Consider the following 24833-nt stretch of genomic DNA (forward strand, 5'->3'; position numbering starts at 1 on the left):
GGACCGAGGGAGGAAGGGAATGAGGGATTGACGGAGGGAATGAAAGAGGAATTGAGGGAGGAAGCCAATAAATGAGGGACTGAGGGAAGAATGAGGTAGGGACTGAGGGCGGGAGGGAATGAGGGATTGACGGAGGGAATGAAAGATGAATTATGGGAGGGTGCCGATAAATGAGGGACTGAGGGAGGGAATGAGGTAGGGACTGAGGGAGGGAATGAGGGACTGAGGGAGGGAGTGAATGAATGAGGGCCGAGGTGAAGGTCTTAGGTCAAGGGCCGAGGCTGCAGCAGGTCAGTATATTCAAACTGGAATATTTATTTAACTAGATCCGAAACCAAACCGATTCAATTTTGGGAGGTTAGCATAGGCTCAGTGGCTGCGGCAGTCTCAGCTAATGTCTCACATCCAGCCTCTGACTCTTTTTACAGAGGTAAGGTCTACCGAGGTCATACGTGAACACATCTGGTTCTGACAATCTCAGGCTTGCAGGATGCTAGTGTGGGATCCAAAATGGAATTATTAGTCCCAGGAATCCCAGACACACTTTGGGACCCATTGATAGAAAATAGAGAAAATGCTGTCGGAAGGGTCGGAGGAATAATCTGATTATCAGCCCGCCAACGTACCAGAAAAAGTAGGTCAGCTCCTCCTGTCAGCTGTCTGCATTCAGATGTCTTTGTAACAGGGACGTTACCGCAGATGAACTTTATGTTTCCATAGTAACCATTAGCAGCCCCTTGCCGCACATTCCAAACTACTAATTGGACTTTAACTTTAGCCCCTGAAGAATGCGGTCACGTCCAAAAATATAGAAGAGAATAGCTGGTGTTGGGGCAGAGCCATGGGAACCCCGCATCCAGGGCAATCTAACTCGACCAGCTGAGGCCAAGATTGCTCAGACAGGAATCAGATCTCGCCCCCCCTCAATGCGCCCTCCCTCGCACCAGCCTAGTACTTACGCAATAAATGTTAATTTACTCTGTATCAGAATCCAGAAAACTTTAAAACATCCTTCTCGGGAATTTCCATTTACAGAATGCTCGAAGAGACGGGGGGAGGGGCGAGTGACTCTCTCACCAGGGCTTGCCTCGTTCAGAATATTACAGAAAGGAACTATTTTCTGCAAACTTCAATTTCCTCACTTGCTTCTCTCACTTACAGTGCATTGTAGGCAGGAGGACTTCCCTTGGTTCTGCTTCTCCCGCCTGCAGTGCAGTCTAGGCAGGAGGACCTCACTTGGTCCGGCTTCTCCCACGTGCAGTAGTTTCTAGGAAGGACAGCATCACTTTTAAAGTATTTTTCAGGAGCCCAATTTTTGTGGGAAGTTATAAACTCTTAGCACTAACCATGAGCTGACTGCAATGATGTATCCAACCCAAGGTTCACAGAACAAAGGACAATGAAAACTGTCTCGGTGTAAATGAACTAAGGTGGAGTCCTCCACCAGGCAACAGCTGGCCTCACTCTGAACCTCTCCAGAGGGCTTGGTTAATTACTTATTTCTCACATAGAATTTACAACACAGGAACAGGTCAATGCTCTACACGTCTCCTCCCACCTTAACTCATCTCAACCTATTAGCATATCCCTCTATTCCTTTCTCCCTCGTGTACTTATCTAGCCTCCCCTTAAATGCATCTATGTACTAGTCACCTCAACTACTCCCTGTGGGAGAGAGCTCCACATTCTCAGCACTCTCTGGGTAAAGAAGTATTCTCCTGAATTTCTTAGTGACTATCATTATATTTATGGTCCCTAGTTTTGGTCTCCTCCACAAGTGAAAGACTTGCATTTTTATAGCACCTTTCACAACCACTCAGACATCTCAAAGGGCTTTACAGCCATCGAAGTACTTTGGGAGTATAGTCACTGAGTGGGAAATGCAGCAGCCAATTTGCACACAGCAAGCTCCTACAAACAGCAATGTGACAATGATCATTTTGTGGTGTGGATTAAGGGATAAATATTGGCCCAGGACACCAGGGATAACTCCCCTGCTCTTCTTCAAAATAGGGATCTTTTACCTCCACCGAGAAAGCAGACAGGGCCTTGGTTTAAGGTCTCATCTGAAAGACTGCACCTCAAACAATGCAGCACTCACTCAATACTGCACTGGAGTGTCAGCCTAGATTTATGCGCTTAGGTCCCATGGAGTGGGATTTAAACCCACAACCTCCTGACTCGAGGCGAGTGTGCTACCCACTTTAAAAAATTTTTTTATTATACTTTATTGAACATTAAGAACATTTACAACATCGTGATCATTACATTGTATGGTACAAATCAATTCCACCGCCCTGCACAGCCATTCCGCCACCACATTTTAACATCAAAACCTGAAGTTTAATTTGTCACCTGTAACATATATTAATCGATTGTACTTTAAAAATTGGTTGTAAAATACTGTCCTTAAATTCCTTTCTGAATAAAACATCCACAGAGCCTTATAATGGTCTTTTAGCTTATATTTAAAATACTCTTTTAGATTGATTCTCCTCCCCTTAAAAAACAGAGCATTCCTTCTTTGCACAATCACGAATCTAGCCAAACTGAACATTAAATTAATTGCTGCTCCGCTAGACTCTGGCAGACTCTCCTGCAATCCCCATCTCAAAATTGAGTCCCACGGGATTCCCATTCTCGCTGTTCGGTCCCCACCCAGCAAAAAAGCTTCACACAACTGTCGAACATAGTACTTAAAGTCATTTAACTGCGGACATAACACCAGTAAATGGGACAGAGTCTCATCCTGTGTCCCACACATTGGGCAAGTTGTCGCCTCCACTCGTCCAATCTTGCACAAGACCGTCATGGTAAAAATCCGGTTATGAGCCAATTTGAAATCCAGTTCAATCCATTCTGGGCATTTAAAATTCGCCCACACTCCCTTCCAAATCCTGTTGAAGTCCAGCTGTGGGTATATACTCTGCCAAAACTCCTGACCAGCAGGTGTCTTGAATCTCCATTCTCTGAATACCTCAGAAATCTCGAGTATTACAGATGTCAAATTGGACTAACTCTCCCCCTTTCTCCAGTACAAAGCTTGGAAAAGCAGGACGCATTTTACTTCCTTTGGAGATTTCCACATTTATTTCTTCCATCCAATCCTGTGGCATTGCCCTCACAATCTTCTCATACATGATCCTATTGCTTTTTCCTCTACCTCCTGATCATCCTCCCACACCATGTCCCTCACTATCGCTCCCGGCAACCAACCTGGAATTACCTCGTATAATACATCTTTCACCGATATAATCCCAGCTTTTATAAAAGCTTGATTAAATAAAACCTCTCCTTCGATGTTGACCCACTTGTTCAAAAATAAGGGCTGTTCTAAAAATTCCTCAGCCCCCTTGGGCATAAACTGCACACTTTTTAAAAATTGAGCCCAAGTCTCTACAACCCCCTTATAAAACCTAGGGAGAAGGTTAATCGATTTCAAAAACATATTATTGTATTCCATATACAATATCCCCTGCCCTCCTATCCCACTTTGTTTTAAAAAATGCTCAAAACAACTCTTCCAAAAACTTGAATTTGACTTCTGAAGAAATCTCCTCACCCATTTGATTCTAAAGGATTTTTTCTTCAAATCAATATCTGGGAAGTTGAGTCCTCCCTGATTTCTCCGTCCAATGATGGTATTGTAAGCCACCAAGGCTGGTTTCCCTTCCCATAAAAACCTCACACAAGCCTCTCGGATGGACTTTTCTGCCCACTCAGGAATATCCTCCACTGTCAATAAGTACCATAGCTTAGATAGCAGGAGAGCAGACACCACTGTCGCTCTTCCTTGCACTTTCAACCACCTTCTTTCACATCTTCCCAAAATCTTTTAAATTTTCATAACCTTCGGTTCCCAATTTAATCGATCCACTTCTTCCCTGTCTTTCTTGCACCCCATTTGCACCCCCAGAACTTCCAAAACCTCCACCACCTTAAAGGGACATTCCTCCAACCATTCCCCCCTACCCCTCCCTGCAACCAGGCATTGGGACTTACTATAATTCACTCTGGCTCCTGAAGCTCTACAATATTCCTCCACTACACCCATAGCTTTCCTCACTGACTCCCCATTTCTCAATGTTAAGGTTGTGTCATCTGCATATTGGTGTATCACCGACACCAGCCCAGAACTGGGGACCACAATCCCAACTACACCTTGTTTCTTTCGCATCATGTAACCTAATGGTTCTGCTACCAATGTGTACAGCAGTGGGGACAGGGGACAACCCTGTCTCACTGATCTCTGTATCGGAAAATACTTAGATAAAAAACCATTAAATTTAACACAGCTAAATATGTTTGAATAAAAAATCCTTATCCACTGAATGAAATTTTCCTTGAAACCAAATGCTTCCAAAACCTTCAATAAAAACTCATGGGAGACCCTATCAAAGGCTTTCTCTTGATCTATCTTTAATACATAAGCCTCCCTCCCATTCTCTTCCATGAGTTCTATCGCATCTCGGATTGAGACCACAGAGTCTGCGATGTCCCGGCCTATGACTCCATAGGACTGAGAGGGCCAAACTATCTCTGGTAACACCTCCTTCAAACGATTTGCCATAACCCTCGCCAAGATCTTATAATCCACATTTAATAGTGTGATGGGCCTCCAATTCTTCAGATCCCGCCTATCCCCTTTATTTTTATATAAGCTAAGCTTATGATACCTCTCCTCATAGATGGGGCCAGGCTTCCCTCAATTTTAATTTCCTTAAAAACTTCTAAGAGCAATGGACTTAAAATCTCAAAAAATTCCTTATAAAATTCTGCACTTAGTCCATCGGACCCTGGGCTTTTCCCCCCCTTCATTCCACTTATTGCTATTTTTATTTCCGCTAATCCTACTTCTTTATCATACATGCTTCTCTCATCCTCCTTTAAACCCTTTTCAATAAAAGCAGCAACCTTCTCCATCTCCAAATTGGAAATGTCTTCTTTTGTATATAGCTCTTGATAAAAGCTGCTAGCTGCCTTCAAAATCTCCTCACTTTCATGAATGATCTTCTCCCCAACCTTCAACTCCTCAATTAACGATAATCTCTGTCGCAGCTTCTCTTGCTCTAGAAAATATCTAGTGCATCTTTCGCCCTCCAATGCATCTCTAGCCTTTGCACGGAGAATGGCCCCCTTGCATTTTTCAGCTTGCAATAATTCGCACTCTTCCTTTAGCACCCGGAACTTAGTCTCAGCTCCCTTATCCCCTCCGTCAACTGCTTTACAGACATCCGTAAACCTTTTGTTTATATTCTCTTCTCGATGCCGGTTAGCTGCCGCCCTCTTTTTCCCATAACGTACCAAAAAACTTTTACCTCATATTTGAAATTGTCCCACCAAACTCTTCTTTCTTTCAAGAACAAAAGTTCCTTCCGAGCATTCTTTATTATATTTATAATCCCTTCTTTATAAGCACTTTCCTTCAGGTATTGATTGTTTAAAATCCACACCCCTGAACCGATCTTAACTCTGCTGTTCCTAATTCTAAGAACCAAAGCCGAGTGATCACTAAAAAATACTTTTTTATAATAAATCTCCATCACCTCCGAACTCAATCCTTCCCGCATTAACACAAAATCTATTCGGCTCTGTTTTAAAACATCACCCATCCAACCTGCTCTGGAGAACTCCCTTTTTATGGGGTTCCGGTCCCTCCATAAGTCTCTCAAATTTAAATTTGCCATCATTTTTATAATCATCCCTCTGGAGTTATCCTCTTTAAAGGTCATCTGGGCTGAAATGTCCATCCAAGATAAAAATACATTGAAATCCCCCACTATACAAGGATTTTCCACCTCTGCCACTTCAGTGAATAACCCCCGAAAAAACTCGCGACGCTTGCAATGGTCGTTCGGTGCATAGATATTAAAAAGATCACAATTAAATCCCTCCAATTTTACCCTTAGCCGTAAAAATCTCCCCTCAGTGTCCTTGTCCACCAAGGCAACGTTCTCTTCTATGGACGAACTCACCAAAACAGCCACCCCTCTACGGTTATTGTTTGCACAACTTGCAAACACCTCTCCCTTCCAAACCTTCTGAACTCTTTCTAGAATATCCTCATCCCAAAAGGTTTCTTGCAGACACAACAAGTTCGTGCCTTTAAAACCCTGCAACAACTGCTGCAATTTCTTCTCACCCCTCAGTCCGTTCACATTGATCGAGACCAATGTAATCATGGCTCCAAAGAAGGGAAGTATGCCCAAAAGTCTCCCCATCATTTAATCTCTGGCCCTTCCCTCCTCTCATGCTCCTTCTCAACTTTTCGGGCAGCTGTTGCTTTTTCCTGCAGCCTCCGGCTCTTTTCCCCCTCCTGTTTGACCCCTCCCTGCTGTTTCAACCTCTTCCTTGCCTTAAGTTTGGACCCAGGAGCTGCCCTTTCTCCCTCCTTCTGCCCCTCACTAACCTTTCCCTTTCCACATGATGCCACCCCATCCCCGACTTCCATGTCTGTGTCCCCCTCTAATTCCTCACACTCAAGCTCTTCTGCAACCCCTTGTGCCTGCTCCCCGTCAGATACATAATCCTGCTCCCCGTCAGATACTTCATCTCCCATTGAGAGTCTTCCTGCTATCGCAGTTTCTCCCACTGTGCCGCCCCCTTCGACCACGTCTCTACCTCTGACCCTTGCACCTTGTTCCTTCACTCCATGGGACAATGGCGCACCTAAATTGTTCCCTTCTGACGTCTCTATCTCGCTGATCCCATTCTGCTGTCCCTTTAAGGCTCCTGCCTCTTGCACCCTCTCCCCGCCCTGCCCCCTCCCGCTCACCAAAATATCCGACTCCCCGCCTTTCCCCGGAGCACTCACTTCCACCACACACCCCGCTCCTGCCTCCTCTCCCCCCGCAGACACCAGACTCCCCAGGGGGAGCCGAACTGCACTAAGGCTCGAGTCTGCACTCGACCCTCGCTGCCCGCTGCTGTCTTTGTTCCCCTCCATAGCACACGCCGTGTTTTCTGCCATCTCCATCTCGATCTCCGCTCCGCCAACCTCTGCCTCTTCCTGTGCTCCTTTTTCCTTCATTTTACCAGCTGTGTCCTCCGACTGCACCGCACCTCTGGCCGTTCCACACTCCTCTCCTGCTCCTTCTCCCATCTCCCCATCACTCATTTCGCTCCCTTCTGCCACACACTCACAGCGGGCGGGGCCTTTACGACACACCCCACAGCTCTCCGCCTTGCAGCTCCTCGCAATATGTCCCGACTCACCGCAATTGTAACAATACATATCAGGACAGTTTCTCACGAGATGGTCATGTCCCAGACAATAGTAACACATCTTTACTTGGTTATCGTGCAGCACACGAAAGTACTGTACTCCTTCCAGTGCCTCGAACTTCATACTGTAAGGCAAAGACCTCACCCCCTCTGGGAACCGCACCTTTACATACCGGGTTCCGTCTGCTACCCGTGTTCCCGGATAGTACCTCCTCTTTATTTCGGAACAGATTTTAATGTCCCACGACTCCAACTTTTTGCTCAGCACTTCGTCCTCGATGTACACAGGCAAGTTCAAAAATGAAACCACCACCTCCTCTGAATATAGCAGAGTCACCTCCAAAAATTTCTCCCCAACTTTCAGACTGAGCAGCAGTTTTTCCACCTCCTCATGGCCACTGACCGTCACCTCAAATCCCACATTTGGTTTTGGTCGGCAGGCAAAACAGCTTCCCTCACCACAGTCCTCATGAACCGCCTGGATTATATCCCAGGCTCGAATCTTCTTATCTTCACATTGCACCACCACCGTATTTTCTTTACCAAACCTCCTGAGGTCCCGGCCCAAATCTTTGGGCCTTTTTTTCCCCCTTCCCACCACAGTTTCTTCCCTAATAGAATTCCTCTCGGGAATATTGTCCTCTGAGGGGCCCGGCACTCCGGACCCCTCAGCTGCCATCTGGCTGTTTTTTTGTGGGCCAAAAAGGCCCTAAAACCTGAAAACAAAACCCTCCACCAACTTTTTACAGAACTTCCTCCAACACCCAGCTGCAATTAGGCAACCAGTCACTCCTAGCCCCTCCCACCTAGAGAGTGCTGCCCACTGAGCCACAGCTGACACACCTTCAAGTGGAAACATCTTCTCTACTTCTACCCTATCAAACCCTTCATACTATTAAAGGCCTCTATTAGGTCACCGCTCAGCCTTTCTCTTTTCTAGGAAAAAGAGCCCCAACCTGTTCCCAACAGTTATAATTCTGACAAAGCTCTACACCTATTTTCTCTCCATTGGCCCCCCTCCGCCAGACAAGAAGGTGGGGTTTTTGAGACCTGCTCTTAAGCCAGCTCCAATCCAGTTCCAGGACAGGCGCTATGAGGTGTAAGAGGAGGACACCAGAGTGACCCCACCTGCCCCTCTCGATTGAGTTTCTCCCTCCCTTGGGGACAGTTCCTGGGCTCCGCTTGCTGCTTCCGAACCAGCAGCACAGTCAATATCAGGAGCTTGTGGGGAACTGTGGGAGTAAAGCAATGCGCTATCACTCGGCCTGTGGCAGTAGTGTCACCGTCAGGGTTTGGTAACCAACCTTTTACAGACTCCATAGTCAAAGCCTGAAATTGCTGTATATTGTAGCAGTTGCTTGACCATTTCGACTTGTGTTGTTTATGATGTATCGCTGGCATCAAGTGGTAGGACAGAGGGCTTAATAATGATATTCTCAAGCGTTGCGACATAACTGGAATTAAGACCACGATCAAAAAGTTAGATACAGAGTAAAGCCCCCTCTACACTGTCCCATCAAACACACCCTGGGCAGGTACAGCATGGGTTAGATACAGAGTAAAGCTCCCTCTACACTGTCCCATCAAACACTCCCAGGGCAGGTACAGCACGGGTTAGATACAGAGTAAAGCTCCCTCTACACTGTCCCATCAAACACTCCCAGGGCAGGTACAGCACGGGTTAGATACAGAGTAAAGCTCCCTCTACACTGTCCCATCAAACACTGTCAGGGCAGGTGCAGCACGGGTTAGATACAGAGTAAAGCTCCCTCTACACTGTCCCATCAAACACTCCCAGGGCAGGTACAGCATGGGTTAGATACAGAGTAAAGCTCCCTCTACACTGTCCCATCAAACACTCGCAGGGCAGGTACAGCACGGGTTAGATACAGAGTAAAGCTCCCTCTACACTGTCCCATCAAACACTCCCAGGGCAGGTACAGCACGGGTTAGATACAGAGTAAAGCTCCCTCTACACTGTCCCATCAAACACTCCCAGGACAGGTACAGCACGGGTTAGATACAGAGTAAAGCTCCCTCTACACTGTCCCATCAAACACTCCCAGGGCAGGTACAGCACGGGTTAGATACAGAGTAAAGCTCCCTCTACACTGTCCCATCAAACACTGCCAGGGCAGGTGCAGCACGGGTTAGATACAGAGTAAAGCTCCCTCTACACTGTCCCATCAAACAGTCCCAGGGCAGGTACAGCATGGGTTAGATACAGAGTAAAGCTCCCTCTACACTGTCCCCTCAAACACTCCCAGGGCAGGTACAGCACGGGTTAGATACAGAGTAAAGCTCCCTCTACACTGTCCCATCAAACACTCCCAGGGCAGGCACAGCACGGGTTAGATACAGAGTAAAGCTCCCTCTACACTGTCCCATCAAACACTCCCAGGGCAGGTACAGCACGGGTTAGATACAGAGTAAAGCTCCCTCTACACTGTCCCATCAAACACTCCCTGGACAGGTGCAGCACGTGTTAGAGACAGAGTAAAGCTCCCTCTACACTGCCCTATCAAACACTCCCAGGGCAGGTACAGCAAGGGTTAGATACAGAGTAAAGCTCCCTCTACACTGTCCCATCAAACACTCGCAGGGCAGGTACAGCACGGGTTAGATACAGAGTAAAGCTCCCTCTACACTGTCCATCAAACACTCCCAGGGCAGGCACAGCACGGGTTAGATACAGAGTAAAGCTCCCTCTACACTGTCCCATCAAACACTCCCTGGGAAGGTACAGCGCGGGTTAGATACCGAGTAAAGCTGTCCCCAACAATGTGTCTCAGCCCTAACCCTCGTGTACAATTGCACCAATGTGAAAGTTTCCATTTCCGCATCAGCTATCCAATGACCTCTACGGGGGGAGACCACTAATTAATTAACTGAGGCAGTTTGGGGATTAGATTGAGAGTGCAAAATGGAGCCATATAACCATGGACCTTCATCCCATTCGCCTAGACTGGATCTGAACCCAATGGATTAGACTCTGCCCCACCTGTTTCCCCATGTATCTCCTCAATCTGCACCATTCATCTCTCTGCAGCCCCACCATTGAGTGCCGTCAGCCTTGATATAAAGTCCCCCTCCCTTCTTTTCTTTCCCCTCCTCAGTTTTCTTATCCACTTTTCATAGCTCAGTGATCTGGAGTCTGGAACAATCTGCGCCCTGCGTTAAACCTGATCCACTGTGTCTACGACTTTGATGGGCGGTGATTACAACTGATCCCAATACGTCTCCACGTGTGGCCTCGCCAAGGCTTCGATGAAACTAGGGCAAGGAAACTCAACACCCAGCTCCAAGCCGCAGTGTCTTTGAAACCGTTCCTACAAACAAGCACATCTAGCACATTACTGTTGACAAGGCTTTCCATTACATCTACTATTCATGACAATGTACTAACTGCTCACTCAGTGCTTCTTCAGAGCGGCCAGTTAATTATTTAGTACACATATTGTGCGGGCACTCAATCTCTCCATTCAGAAACTGCAGCCCATTCAGAGGTCCGCTTCGTGCTCTATTGTAATCTTATGGCACCATCCCGGTTGCCACTCAATTATACATGCGGCACGAGCTGGCTTGAATGACACGTTCCTTTCAGACGGTGACAGCTCCAAGAATGATGGCCTTACACCATCCAAATGGGCGATGAGGAATGAAAATTCCATCAGCTGGCCTGGATCCGAACCCTGACAACAAAAATGTGGGTCGAGGCCGGGAGATGAATTGTATCCAACGGTCCTCTTAGCCAAATTCGCGGAGGGAGGAAGTAGAAGGTATTGAGTAGATTGGGCCGATACTCACTGGAGTTTAGAAGAATGAGAGGTGATCTCATTGAAACATACAAGATTCTGAGGGGGATTGACAGGGTAGATGCTGAGAGGCTGTTTCCCCCTGGCTGGAGTGTCTAGAACCAGGGGTCACAGTCTGAGGATAAGGGGTCGGCCATTTAGGACTGAGATGAGGAGGAATTTCTTCACTCAGAGGGTTGTGAATCTTTGGAATTCTCTGCCCCAGAGGGCTGTGAATGCTGAGTCATTGAGTGTATTCAAGGCTGAGATCGATAGATTTTGGGGCTCTAGGGGAATCAAGGGATATGGAGATCGGGCGGGAAAGTGGAGTTGAGGTCAAAGATCAGCCATAATCTTATTGAATGGCGGAGCAGCTCGAGGGGCCGTATGACCGACTCCTGCTCCTAATTCTTATGTTCTTATGACACGTGTAGGTTTGGAAAGCAAGGCAATTGTGTTCAAATTCAAGATCATTAAAGAATCATTCAAGAAATGCATGGTTATTGTGTTGAGCGATTCACTAAGTAATTATAGATAATAATCCTCATCTGGCAACCTGAAACCAACTGACAAAACAGGGAGCGACTCTTTAGATTTATTCCATCTACAAGACAGATCCAGCCTAGATAGATGCAATGAAGGCCAACTCTGATGGGAGAACAGAGCAGCAAAATATGTTTGATGATGATTATCCTCTATTTTCCTGTAGAGTAAAGTTACCTCTCCACTGCCCCATCAAACACTCCCAGGGCAGGTACAGCACGGGTTAGATACAGAGAAAAGCTCCCTCTACACTGTCCCATCAAACACTCCCAGGGCAGGTACAGCATGGATTAAATACAGAGTAAAGTTCCCTCTACACTGTCCCATCAAACACTCCCAGGTCAGGTACTGCATGTGTTAGATACAGAGTAAAGCTCCTTCTACACTGTCCCATCAAACACTCCCAGGGCAGGTACAGCATGGATTAAATACAGAGTAAAGTTCCCCATCAAACACTCCCAGGGCAGGTACAGCACAGGTTAGATACAGAGTAAAGCTCACTCTACACTGTCCCATCAAACACTCCCAGGGCAGGTATAGCACGGGTTAGATACAGAGTAAAGCTCGCTCTACACTGTCCCGTCAAATATTCCCAGGGCAGGAACAGCACGGGTTAAATAAAGAGTAAAGTTCCCTCTACACTGTCCCATCAAACACTCCCAGGGCAGGTACAGCATGGGTTAGATATAGAGTAAAGCTCCCTGCACACTGTCCCATCAAACCCTCCCAGGGCAGGTACAGTAGGGGTTAGATACAGGGTAAAGCTCCCTCTACACTGTCCCATCAAACACTCCCAGGGCAGGTACAGCACGGGTTAGATACAGAGTAAAGCTCACTCTACACTGTCCCATCAAACACTCCCAGGGCAGGTATAGCACGGGTTAGATACAGAGTAAAGCTCCCTCTACACTGTCCCGTCAAATATTCCCAGGGCAGGAACAGCACGGGTTAAATAAAGAGTAAAGTTCCCTCTACACTGTCCCATCAAACACTCCCAGGGCAGTTACAGCACGGGTTAGATATAGAGTAAAGCTCCCTCCACACTGTCCCATCAAACCCTCCCAGGGCAGGTACAGCATGGGTTAGATACAGAGTAAAGCTCCCTCTACACTGTCCCATCAAACACTCCCAGGGCAGGTACAGCATGGGTTAAATACAGAGTAAAGCTCCCTCCACACTGTCCCATCAAACCCTCCCAGGGCAGGTACAGTAGGGGTTAGATACAGGGTAAAGCTCCCTCTACACTGTCCCATCAAACACTCCCAGGGCAGGTACAGCATGGGTTAAATACAGAGTAAGGCTCCCTCTACAATGTCACATCAAACACGCCCAGGGCAGGTACAGCATGGTAAATACAGAGTAAAGTTCTCTCTACACTGTAATGTATATACCTTTAAGGGGGGAACTACTTTTTACAGCTCATGTATACTGTAGTACCGGCAGTGACCACACCTGTATATAGCACTGAGTAGTAATCTGTACAGGCAGTTCCCGTTTGAGCCACGTTGAGTAAACACCTGTTTTACCGTTCTCCTACAGTCTGTGTCTTATTATACACGGACGTAACATTGGCGACGAGGCAAGTTCGAACCTACCTGCAACTCTGCATAACCTCCCGGGGATTTGTTCCTGGAGATCAGTGGATTGGAGGTCAAGGCCAGAGACTCGGGCGTCGACCACGGGCAACCGCCCAGTCATCCAGCAGAGACTCGAGAATTGCGGGGGAGGCTGTCAAGAGCCAGGCTTGGCTTTCCAGCCAAGGTGGTCCAGCAAAACGGGCTGGCAACAGGTAGTGCGCAGGCCCTTACCGGACAGCGGTGGGCTAGAGCCCGACCGAGCGGCACAGCAAAGGGCCGAGCAGCATCGATGGGGGAGAGAGAGAGAGGGCAGAGCGCACAGGGCGCAGCCGGTGTTCAGGGGCCGAGCAGCGTCGGAGAGAGGGAGAGAGAGACGCACAGAAACCCGCGAGGCGCCGCCATTGCCACGGGGACCGCCGAGAGCGGCGTGGCAGCAGCGCAGGAGAAGCGCGCGAAACCTACAGGGCGCCACCATTGCCACGAGAGCCGCCGGGAGCGGCTTTGGCAGCAGCGGAGGAGGAAGGAAAGCGCGGGAGACGCCATTTTAAGCCATTGGGAGACGCCATTTTAAACCACACCCAAAATGCCGAAGAGTGGCAGTATCACCGCATTTGACAATGAAGTCGAAGATTGGACTACATATGTCGAACGAATAGAGGTGTACTGCAAGGCAAATGAGGTGTCAGATGACAAGAAAGCGTCGGTATTGTTAAATTTAATGGGTGCAAAGATGTATGGTTTATTACGAAATCTAGTAACCCCAACAAAGGCAATGGAAAAGAGTTTTGAAGACATAGTAACGATACTACAGGAACATTTAAACCCCACACCGCTGCTGATAGCAGAAAGATTCAAGTTTCACAAACGGAACCAGCATAAGGGTGAAAGCAATGCTGATTATTTAACAGAACTGCGCAAACTATCGAAACACTGCCAGTTTGGAGCGGGACTGGCAGATACCTTAAGGGACAAGTTTGTGTGCGGGCTTCAAAGTGAAGGAACCCAGAAATGGCTTTTATCTGAAAAGGACCTTACGCTAGAAAAGGCTTTCAGCATTGCGGTATCATATGAAGCAGCAGCACGGGGCGCTGCAGAGATACAACAGAGACCGCAAGAATATGGCACAAACGAAATGTCATATGGAACAGAGAAGTGCTATCGCTGCAGCAGAACAACACACGACCAGAATGATTGCTGGTTCAAAGACAAAGTGTGCAGACAGTGTGGAAAAGTAGGACACATAGCACGAGTCTGCAGGTCGGGAAAGAAAGCCAGCTATAAGAAACCTACCAAAGGAAAGTACCAGAAGGTACATAAGATGACGGAGAATAGTTCAGACGAACAAAAGAGTGATAATGACTCCGAAAGCAGGGAACTGAGTTGTCTGAAACTACATAATGTGATCACAATGGAGGATCACCGAACCATTTGGGTCACTCTCAAGATAGCAGGAGTCCTGGTAAAGATGGAATTGGACACAGGATCAGCCCTAACAGTCATAAACCGACGGGACTACGAGCGGCTATTCTCACACATACCCTTGAGAGACACAAAAATTATTTTGAAGACGTACACGGGGCAAAAAAGTCTACCCCAAAGGAAAAATAAGGGTGACCGTTATATATAACGGTAAGGAAACACCAAAACTAGACCTGTATGTATTGCAAGATGGAGGACCACCATTACTGGGACGTGAATGGATCCAGAAAATACAACTGGATTGGCATTCCATACAGGCACGGACTGTGGCTGACAAAAAAGATGACGACGTCACACCTGGGAGACTGTCAAAGATCCTAACTGACGCGAAAGAAGTGTTCCAGCAAGGACTCGGAACACTAAAAGGCATGGCAGCGATGATTAAAATTGAAGAAAATGCAAGCCCAAAATTTTTTAAGGCCAGACCGGTACCTTATGCGATCCGCCCAGCCGTCGAAGCAGAGCTGGAGAGTCTGGAACGTTCAGGTGTACTGTCCAAGGTAGACTGGAGTGAGTGGGCTACACCCATCGTCCCTGTGATGAAAAAGTCATTGAACAGCACGCCTGGGGAACCAAGGAAGGTTCGCATCTGTGGGGACTTTAAGGTAACAGTGAACCCGGTCCTTCACACCGTACAATATCCACTTCCGCGGATTGAAGATATTTTCGCCTCGCTATCTGGAGGGAAACGCTTCACTAAGATTGATCTGGCCCAGGCGTATCTGCAAATGGAGGTAGAAGAAGCATCAAAACAATACCTCACAATCAACACCCATAAAGGTCTCTACCAGTACAACCGGCTGGTATTCGGGGTAGCATCAGCTCTGGCTATTTGGCAGAGGGCAATGGAACAAGTCCTGCAAGGGATCCCAGGGACCCAGTGTTATTTGGACGACATCCTGGTCACGGGCGAAAATGACAGTGATCACCTTGCCAACCTGGAGCAGGCGCTCACTAGATTGCAGGAATATGGGCTCCGAGCTAACCGCCCCAAATGCGAGTTTTTTAGAAAACAGATCTCGTATTGTGGCCACGTTATCGATAAAGAGGGGCTACATAAGTCCCCAGAGAAGATTGAGGCAGTAGTCAAGGCTCCAGCACCGGAAAATGTGTCACAACTGAGGTCGTTCCTCGGGCTGGTAAATTACCATCATAAGTTCTTGCCAAATTTGTCTACAATACTACACCCACTGAACACCCTACTGCAAACTGGGGTGCCATGGAAGTGGAGTGACGAATGTAGACGAGCTTTCCAGAAGAGCAAAACACTAATCACATCGAAAGAGGTATTGGCCCATTACAACCCGGCATTACCAATTCGGTTGGCATGTGATGCGTCACCCTACGGCATTGGAGCAGTGCTGTCGCACAAATTCTCGGATGGCTCAGAGAGGCCAATAGCCTTTGCGTCACGATCACTAACCTCAGCCGAGCGTAACTACGCCCAGATTGACAGGGAGGCCCTCAGCTTAGTGTGGGGAGTGAAAAAGTTCAATCACTACCTGCACGGGCAGAAATTCACCTTGCTGACTGATCACCAGCCTCTTGTCTCCATTTTTAATCCAAAGAAGGGCGTTCCGGTGATGACTGCGCAACGACTACAAAGATGGTCACTTTCTCTAGGGGCTCACCACTATGAGATTGAATATAAGGGCACGAAACAGCATGGAAATGCTGATGGGCTATCACGCCTGCCACTGCCTACTGCGGAGGAAGCGCCAGCAGTGGATCCTGTCGAAATATTCCATTCGACTATAGTTGAATACCTACCGGTAACTAACACTTGTATCGAAAAGGAAACCCGAAATGACCCAACACTGTCTCGGGTATATGATTTGACGGTGAAGGGATGGCCAGCACATGGCGACTCACTGTTGCCAGCATTCTCGACAAGGAGAGAACAGCTATCAGTGTGCCGGGGGACCTTGATGTGTGGATCCCGAGTGGTAATTCCACCCAAGTTAAGGGATAGAGTGCTCAATGAGCTTCATGAGGGTCATCTGGGAGGGGTAAAAATGAAAAGCCTAGCCAGGGCTTATGTGTGGTGGCCGGGAATCGATAAACAAATCGAGGACCTGACCAAGAGCTGCTCAGGATGCCAGAGAGTCCAAAATGCACCACCACAGGCCCCTCTACACCCATGGGAGTGGCCCTCATCTCCATGGCAACGGGTGCATATTGATTTTGCTGGTCCATTCATGGGCTCAATGTTTTTAATAGCCGTGGATGCGCACTCGAAATGGCCTGAGGTCATCAAAATGTCCTCCACCACCACGGAGAAAACTATTGCAGTCCTACGGACCATTTTTGCCAGGAATGGCTTGCCAGAACAGATTTGCTCCGACAACGGGCCACAGTTTGTGTCCGAAGAGTTCCGGAGGTTCTTGAAAAAGAATGGGGTAAGGCATTACACATCCGCCCCGTATCATCCAGCCACAAATGGATTGGCTGAGAGGTTCGTACAAACCTTTAAGAAGGCAATAAAGGTTATGTACAATGACAACATTCCGCTGCAGCACAAGGTGGACAATTTCCTGTTCGCCTACCGGAATGCGACACATGCAGTCACCAACCAGGCCCCAGCCATGATGTTCTTTAACCAAAGGTTAAGATCTCGCCTGGATTTGCTCAGACCAAATGTACGAAGAGATGTTGAGAGTAAGCAATTCCAGCACATCCAGGAGAAGCCAACAAGGAGCTTCAATGTAGGGCAACCAGTCTTGGCCCACGACTACTGAACAGAAAAATGGCAGCCAGGAACGATATGCACACGGCAGGGCCCACTAATGTACACAGTGGACGTTGGGGAGAGCATCGTGAGATGCCATGCTGACCAGGTTCTAGAGTCACAGGAACAAGTCAACCCCATGCCTCGCCCATACGTACCTGGTGATGAACCCGACGTACAGGTCGCATCTACCCCAGAAACAGTAGCATTGGAAGCTGATGAACCAACCGACGACAGGGGGCCAGAATCGCCTCCGCACCAAGAGCAAGACACTCGGGAAAGGCGCTATCCAGAAAGGATCAGGAAGCCTCCCCAAAGACTGAATATATAAATACACTATTTTCAGCTAATGTTGCATGTTAAAAGTGTTAATTGTAATTAGTTTGATACTTAATTGTTAAATGAGTGTTATGGTACTGTTAATCTAAAAGGGGAGGAATTGTAATGTATATACCTTTAAGGGGGGAACTACTTTTTACAGCTCATGTATACTGTAGTACCGGCAGTGACCACACCTGTATATAGCACTGAGTAGTAATCTGTACAGTTCAGTTCCAGAGTGAGCCACGTTGAGTAAACACCTGTTTTACCGTTCTCCTGCAGTCTGTGTCTTATTATACACGGATGTAACATACACTGTCCCATCAAACACTCCCAGGGCAGGTACAGCACGGTAAATACAGAGTAAAGTTCTCTCTACACTGTCCCATCAAACACTCCCAGGGCAGGTACAGCACGGGTTAGATATAGAGTAAAGCTCCCTCCACACTGTCCTATCAAACCCTTCCAGGGCAGGTACAGCACGGGTTAGATACAGAGTAAAGCTCTCTCTACACTGTCCCATCAAACACTCCCAGGGCAGGTACAGCATGGGTTAGATATAGAGTAAAGCTCCCTCCACACTGTCCCATCAAACCCTTCCAGGGCAGGTACACTACGGGTTAGATACAGGATAAAGCTCCCTCTACACTGTCCCATCAAACACTCCCAGGGCAGGTACAGCATGGGTTAGATATAGAGTAAAGCTCCCTCCACACTGTCCCATCAAACCCTTCCAGGGCAGGTACAGTACGGGTTAGATACAGGATAAAGCTCCCTCTACACTGTCCCATCAAACACTCCCAGGGCAGGTACAGCATGGGTTAGATACAGAGTAAAGCTCCCTCTACACTGTCCCATCAAACACTCCCAGGGCAGGTACTGCACGGGTTAGATACAGAGTCAAGCTCCCTCTACACTGTCCCATCAAACACTCCCAGGGCAGGTACAGTACCAGTTAGATACAGAAGAGTAAAGCTCCCTCCACACTGTCCCATCAAACACTCCCAGGGCAGGTACAATACGGGTAAGGTACAGAGTAAAGCTCCCTGCACACTGTCCCAATCAGTGTACACTAAAATACCGACCCTCTCGCACCAGTGTGACATTTTCCTATTCCCACACCCGCTATCTTGTGGTCTTCCCGAGTTAGTCAGTTTACCGATGTAATGCCTGTCGGCCGGTAATGTAGTCTTTTATTGTTGCGTTATAGCCTAGAAATGGCTGGTGATGATATTAGTGGTGAAACGCTGAATGTGTTGGTTGGACCTCTGTCACTATCTGACGATGGTGTGAACCTGTTTATTTTACAGAGATTAACGTCTCGGCTCCAAGATCAGACAGAAGAATGTCCACATAACACATTCACCATTGACTGCAATTATTACCAAGAGATACATCTTTTAATGCGTCTAAATTGATTAAAGATTTATAACTTATTAAGATCGGCAAGTTACTCAGTTAAAGTGCCCTGACTTTGCTGGTTCTAAACTGCTTTATTAGTTGCCGGGACCTGAACCCAGTGCTTGTTTGCTTTTGGTTTACAGGGGACCTTGGTTGAACTGAGTGACCGATTTGCCGGCTGGGAAGATGAACCCATTGCACTCTATATATCCTATTCCCTTTTGGAACATGCTCAACATACTTGGACTTTATCTGTTCTGCAGTGACACTGAGCAGCTGCACACAGAGCCCCCTGTGCACCCCAAAGAGGGACACGTAACTCTCAGTGCAGCCGGTGTGCAAGAAAGCTCATGAGCTCCATCCCTCCATTAAAGAAAGGAAGAACTTGCATGTCTACACCACCTCAGGACGCCCCAAAAGCACTTTACAGCCACTGGAGTCCTTTTTTTGAGGTGCAGTCACTGTTGTGGTGTAGTAAACGCGGCAGCCATTTTGCAGACAGCAAACTCCCACAAACAGAAATGTGATCATAGAACCATAGAAATATAGAAAAATAGGAGCAGGAGTCGGCCATTCGGCCCTTCGAGCCTGCTCCGCCATTCAATATGATCATGGCTGATCCTCTATCTCAATACCACATTCCAGCTCTCTCCCCATACCCCTTGATGCCTTTTGTGTCTAGAAGGCAGCACGGTGGCATAGTGGTTAGCACTGTTGCCTCACAGTGCCAGGGACCCGGGTTCGAATCCGGCCTCGGGCGACTGTCTGCGTGGAGTTTGCACATTCTCCCCGTGTTTGCGTGGGTTTCCTCCGGGTGCTCCGGTTTCCTCCCACAGTCCAAAGATGTGCGGGTTAGGTTGATTGGCTATGATAAATTGACCCTTAGTGTTAGGGGGATTAAATATGTGGGGTTACGGGGATCGGGTGGGATATGTGTCGGTGCAGGCTCGATGGGCTGAAATGGCCTCTATCTGCACTGTGGGGTTTCTGTGATTCTGTGTGATTCTGTGAAATCTATCTATCTCCTTCTTAGAAACATAGAAGGAGCAGGAGTAGGCCATTCGGCCCCTCGAGTCTGCTCCGCCATTTAATGAGATCATGGCTGATCATCCAAATTCAGTACCCAGACCCTGCCTTCTCCCCATATCCCTTGATCCCTTTAGCCTCAAGAAATATATCCAACTCCTTCTTGAATATATTTAATGAATTGGCCTCAACTACCCTGTGTGGCAGAGAATTCCACAGGTTCACAAACCCTCTGAGTGAAGAAATTTCTCCTCATCTCAGTCCTAAATGTCCTACCCCGTATCCTGAGACTGTGACCCCTCGTTCTCAACCCCCCAACCAGGGGAAACATCCTCCCTGCATCCAGTCTGTCTAGCCCTGTCAGAATTTTATACGTTTCAATGAGATCCCCTCTCATTCTTCTAAACTCTAGTGAATACAGGCCTATTCGACCCAATCTCTCCTCACACGACAGCCCTGCAATCCCAGGAATCAGTCTGGTGAACCTTCGCTGCATGCCAAAACTGCACACAATACTCGTTACCAGATTAGGTGTTAGTTGAGGGATAAATATTGGCCAGGACACCGGGGATAACTCCCCGCCCTTCTTGTAAATGGCGCCATGGGATCTTTTACACCTGAGAGGGCAGACGAGACCTCGGTTTAACGTCTCATCCAAAAGACGGCACCTCCGACAGTGCAGCGCTCCCTCAATACTGCAGTGGGAGCGTCAGCCTGGATTATGTGCTCATCTCTGGAGTGGGACTTGAACCCACGGCCTTCTGACTCAGAGGTGACCATGGTACCAACTGAGCCACACTGACAAGGTTAAACCCCTCCCTGTCTGTCTGTCTCTCTCTCTCTCTGTCTAATGGCAAGCCAACAAAAGCATAAAGCGCTCACTCGGAGGTCGAACTCCAAACCAATGTCAACACCTTCACCGAAGCGTACGAGAGCATGGGCCTTACACTAAACATCCGTAAGACAAAGGTCCTCTACCAACCTGCCCCCGCCACACAGTTCTGCCCCCCGATTATCAAAATCCACTACAATGCCTTGGACAACATGGACCACTTTCCATACCTCGGGAGCCTACTGTCAACAAGGGCAGACGTCGATGACGAAGTCCAACACCGCCTTCAGTGTGCCAGTGCAGCCTTCGGTCGCCTGAGGAAGAGAGTGTTTGAAGACCAGGACCTCAAACCCAGCACTAAGCTCATGGTCTACAGAGCAGCAGTGATACCCGCCCTGCTGTATGCCTCAGAGACATGGACCATGTACAGCAGGCACCTCAAAGCACTGGAGAGGTACCACCAATGCTGCCTCCGCAAGATCCTGCAAATCCATTGGCAGGATAGGCGCACCAACGTCAGTGTTCTTGCTAAGGCCAACATCCCCAGCATCGAAGCTTTGACCACGCTCAATCAGCTCCGATGGACGGGTCATATTGTCCGCATGCCCGATACGAGACTCTCAAAACAAGCGCTCTACTCGGAGCTCCGACACGGCAAGAGAGCCCCAGGTGGGCAGAGGAAATGCTTCAAGGACACCCTCAAAGCCTCCTTGAAAAAGTGTAACATCCCCACCGACACCTGGGAATCCCTGGCCCAAGACCGCACAAAGTGGAGGAGAAGCATCCGGGAAGGCGCCGAACACCTCGAGTCTCTTCGCCGGGAGCAAGCGGAAGCCAAGCGCAGGCAGCACAAGGAGCGCACGTCAACCCAAGCACCCCACCCACCCGCCCCTTCAACCACCGTCTGCCCCACCTGTGACAGAGACTGCAGGTCCCGCATTGGACTCATCAGTCACCTGAGAACTCATTCTTAATGTGGAAGCAAGTCATCCTCGGTTCCCGAGGGACTGCCTAAGAGAGGCCTAAGAGAATCCTAGAAATCACGTTGCCAAGTTACGCGTCGCCATGGTTTCATGGCTGATTATGAAGAAAAGCATTCCCTTCGTTTTCATTGAAAGCGGAATTTCAGGCTCGATGGCTGGGACAAGGCCAAGGCATTTTCCCCACTAGGGCCGGTTCTGGTAACAGGACCGCACCTCTGCTCAAATAGTGCCGTGGGATTGCACCAAGTCCAGTTCGCCCATCACCCCTGTGCTCGCTGACCTACATTGACTCTTAGTCTGCCTCCACTTTAAAATTCTCATCACCTACCGCCCTCCCTCAGCTGATGAATCAGTACTCCTACATGTTGAACACCAATTGGAAGAAGCACTGAGAGTAGCAAGGGCACAAAATGTCCTCTGGGTGGGGGACTTCAATGTCCATCACCAAGAGTGGCTCGGTAGCACCACAACTGACCGAGCTGGCCGAGTCCTAAAGGACATAGCTGCCAGACTGGGTCTGCGACAGGTGGTGAGGGAACCAACAAGAGGGAAAAACCTACTTGATCTCGTCCTCACCAATCTACCTGTTGCAGATGCATCTGTCCATGACAGCATTGGTGGAAGTGACCACCGCACAGTCCTTGTGGAGATGAAGTCCCGTCTTCATGTTGAGGACACCCTCCACCGTGTTGTGTGGCACTACCACCGTGCTAAATGGGACAGATTTCGAACAGATCTGGCAACTCAAAACTGGGCATCCATGAGGCGCTGTGGGCCATCAGCAGCAGCAGAATTGCATTCAACCACAATCTGTAACCTCATGGCCCAGCATATCCCTCACTCTACCATTACCATCAAGCCGGGAGATCAACCCTGGTTTAACGAAGAGTGCAGGAGAGCATGCCGGGAACAGCACCAGGCATACCGAAAAATGAGGGGTCAACCTGGTGAGGCTACAACACAGGACTACTTGCATGCCAAACAACGGAAGCAACATGCGATAGACAGAGCTAAGCGATCTCACAACCATCGGATCAAATCAAAGCTCTGCAGTCCTGCCACATCCAGTTGTGAGTGGTGGTGGACAATTAGACAGTTAACAGGAGGAGGAGGCTCAAAAATATCCCCATCCTCAATGATGGTGGAGCCCAGCACGTGAGTGCAAAAGACAAGGCTGAAGCATTTGCAACTATCTTCAGCCAGAAGTGCCGAGTGGATGATCCATCTCGGCCTCCTCCTGAGGTCCCCAGCATCACAGATGCCAGTCTTCAGCCCATTCAATTCACTCCACGTGATGTCAAGAAACAGCTGAAGACATTGGATACTGCAAAGGCTATGGGCCCTGACAACATTCCGGCAATAGTACTGAAGACTTGTGCTCCAGAACTAGCTGCGCCCCTAGCCAAGCTGTTCCAGTACAGCTACAACACTGGCATCTACCCGGCAATGTGGAAAATTGCCCAAGTATGTCCTGTCTACAAAAAGCAGGACAAATCCGACCCGGCCAATTACCGCCCATCAGCCTACTTTCAATCATCAGCAAAGTGATGGAAGGTGTCGTCAACAGTACTATCAAGCGGCACTTACTTAGCAATAACCTGCTAACTGACGCCCAGTTTGGGTTCCGCCAGGGCCACTCAGCTCCTGACCTCATTACAGCCTTGGTCCAAACATGGACAAAAGAGCTGAACTCAAGAGGTGAGGTGAGAGTGACTGCCCTTGACATCAAGGCAACATTTGATCGAGTGTGGCATCAAGGAGCCCTAGCAAAACTGAAGTCAATGGGAATCAAGGGGAAAACTCTCCATTGGTTGGAATCATACCTAGCACAAAGGAAGTTGGCTGTGGTTGTTGGAGGTCATTCATCTCAATCACATGACATCACTGCAGGAGTTCCTCAGGGCAGTGTCCTAGGCCCAACCATCTTCAGCTGTTTCATCAATGACCTTCCCTCCATCATAAGGTCAGAAGTGGGGATGTTCGCTGATGATTGCACACTGTTCAGCATCATTCGCGACTCGTCAGATACTGACACAGTCCGTGTCCATATGCAGCAAGACCTGGACAACATTCAGACTTGGGCTGACAAGTGACAAGTAACATTCGCACCACACAAGTGCCAGGCAATGACCATCTCCAACAAGTGAGACTCTAACCATCTCCCCTTGACATTCAATGGCATTACCATCGCTGAATCCCCCACTATCAACATCCTGGGGGTCACCATTGATCAGAAACTGAACTGGACCAGCCATATAAATACTGTGGCTACAAGAGCAGGCCAGAGGCTGGGAATTCTGCGGCGAGTGTCTCACCTCCTGACTCCCCAAAGCCTTTCCACCATCTACAAGGCACAAGTCAGGAGTGTGATGGAATACTCTCCACTTGCCTGGATGAGTGTAGCTCCAACAACACTCAAGAAGCTCGACACCATTCAGGATAAAGCAGCCCGCTTGATTGGCACCCCATCCACCACCTTCAACATTCACTCCCTCCACCACCGGTGCACTGTGGCTGCAGTGTGTACCATCTACAAGATGCACTGCAGCAACTCGCCAAAGCTCCTTCAACAGCACCTTCCAAACCCGCGACCTCTACCACTTAGAAGGACAAGGGCAGCAGACGCATGGGAACATCACCACCTACAAGTTCCCCTCCAAGCCACACACCATCCTGACTTGGACCTGTATCGCCGTTCCTTCACTGTCGCTGGGCCAAAATCCTGGAACTCCCTTCCTAACAGCATTGTGGGTGTACCTACACCATATGGACTGCAGCGGTTCAAGAAGGCGGCTCACCACCATCTTCTCAAGGGCAATTAGGGATGGGCACTAAATGCTGGCCTAGCCAGCGACGCCCACATCCCATCAACTAATTAAAAAAATTAAAAAAAATCCTGCTGTTCAAATCCCTCCATGGATTCAC

The 24833-nt window shown here is 48.4% G+C and overlaps 1 protein-coding gene across 2 annotated transcripts in view; it reads right to left on the reverse strand.

The window, feature by feature from the left end:
- The window catches only part of LOC147097648 (uncharacterized), a 128197-nt gene that overhangs the window by 9251 nt on the left and 94113 nt on the right, over positions 1-24833 (reverse strand). Inside the window, exon 2 of one of the 2 annotated variants that reach the window (XR_015074325.1) lies at positions 8529-8678. The exons of the other annotated variant lie outside the window; for it this stretch is intronic. The gene's annotated coding sequence lies outside the window, so the exon portion shown is untranslated. The remainder of the gene's footprint in view (positions 1-8528; positions 8679-24833) is intronic. 2 annotated transcript variants of the gene reach the window in all.

This window comes from Somniosus microcephalus, chromosome 31 (genome assembly GCF_052327205.1).
Source record: "Somniosus microcephalus isolate GS21.2 chromosome 31, FLI_Smic_1.0, whole genome shotgun sequence".
Taxonomy (NCBI): domain Eukaryota; kingdom Metazoa; phylum Chordata; class Chondrichthyes; order Squaliformes; family Somniosidae; genus Somniosus; species Somniosus microcephalus.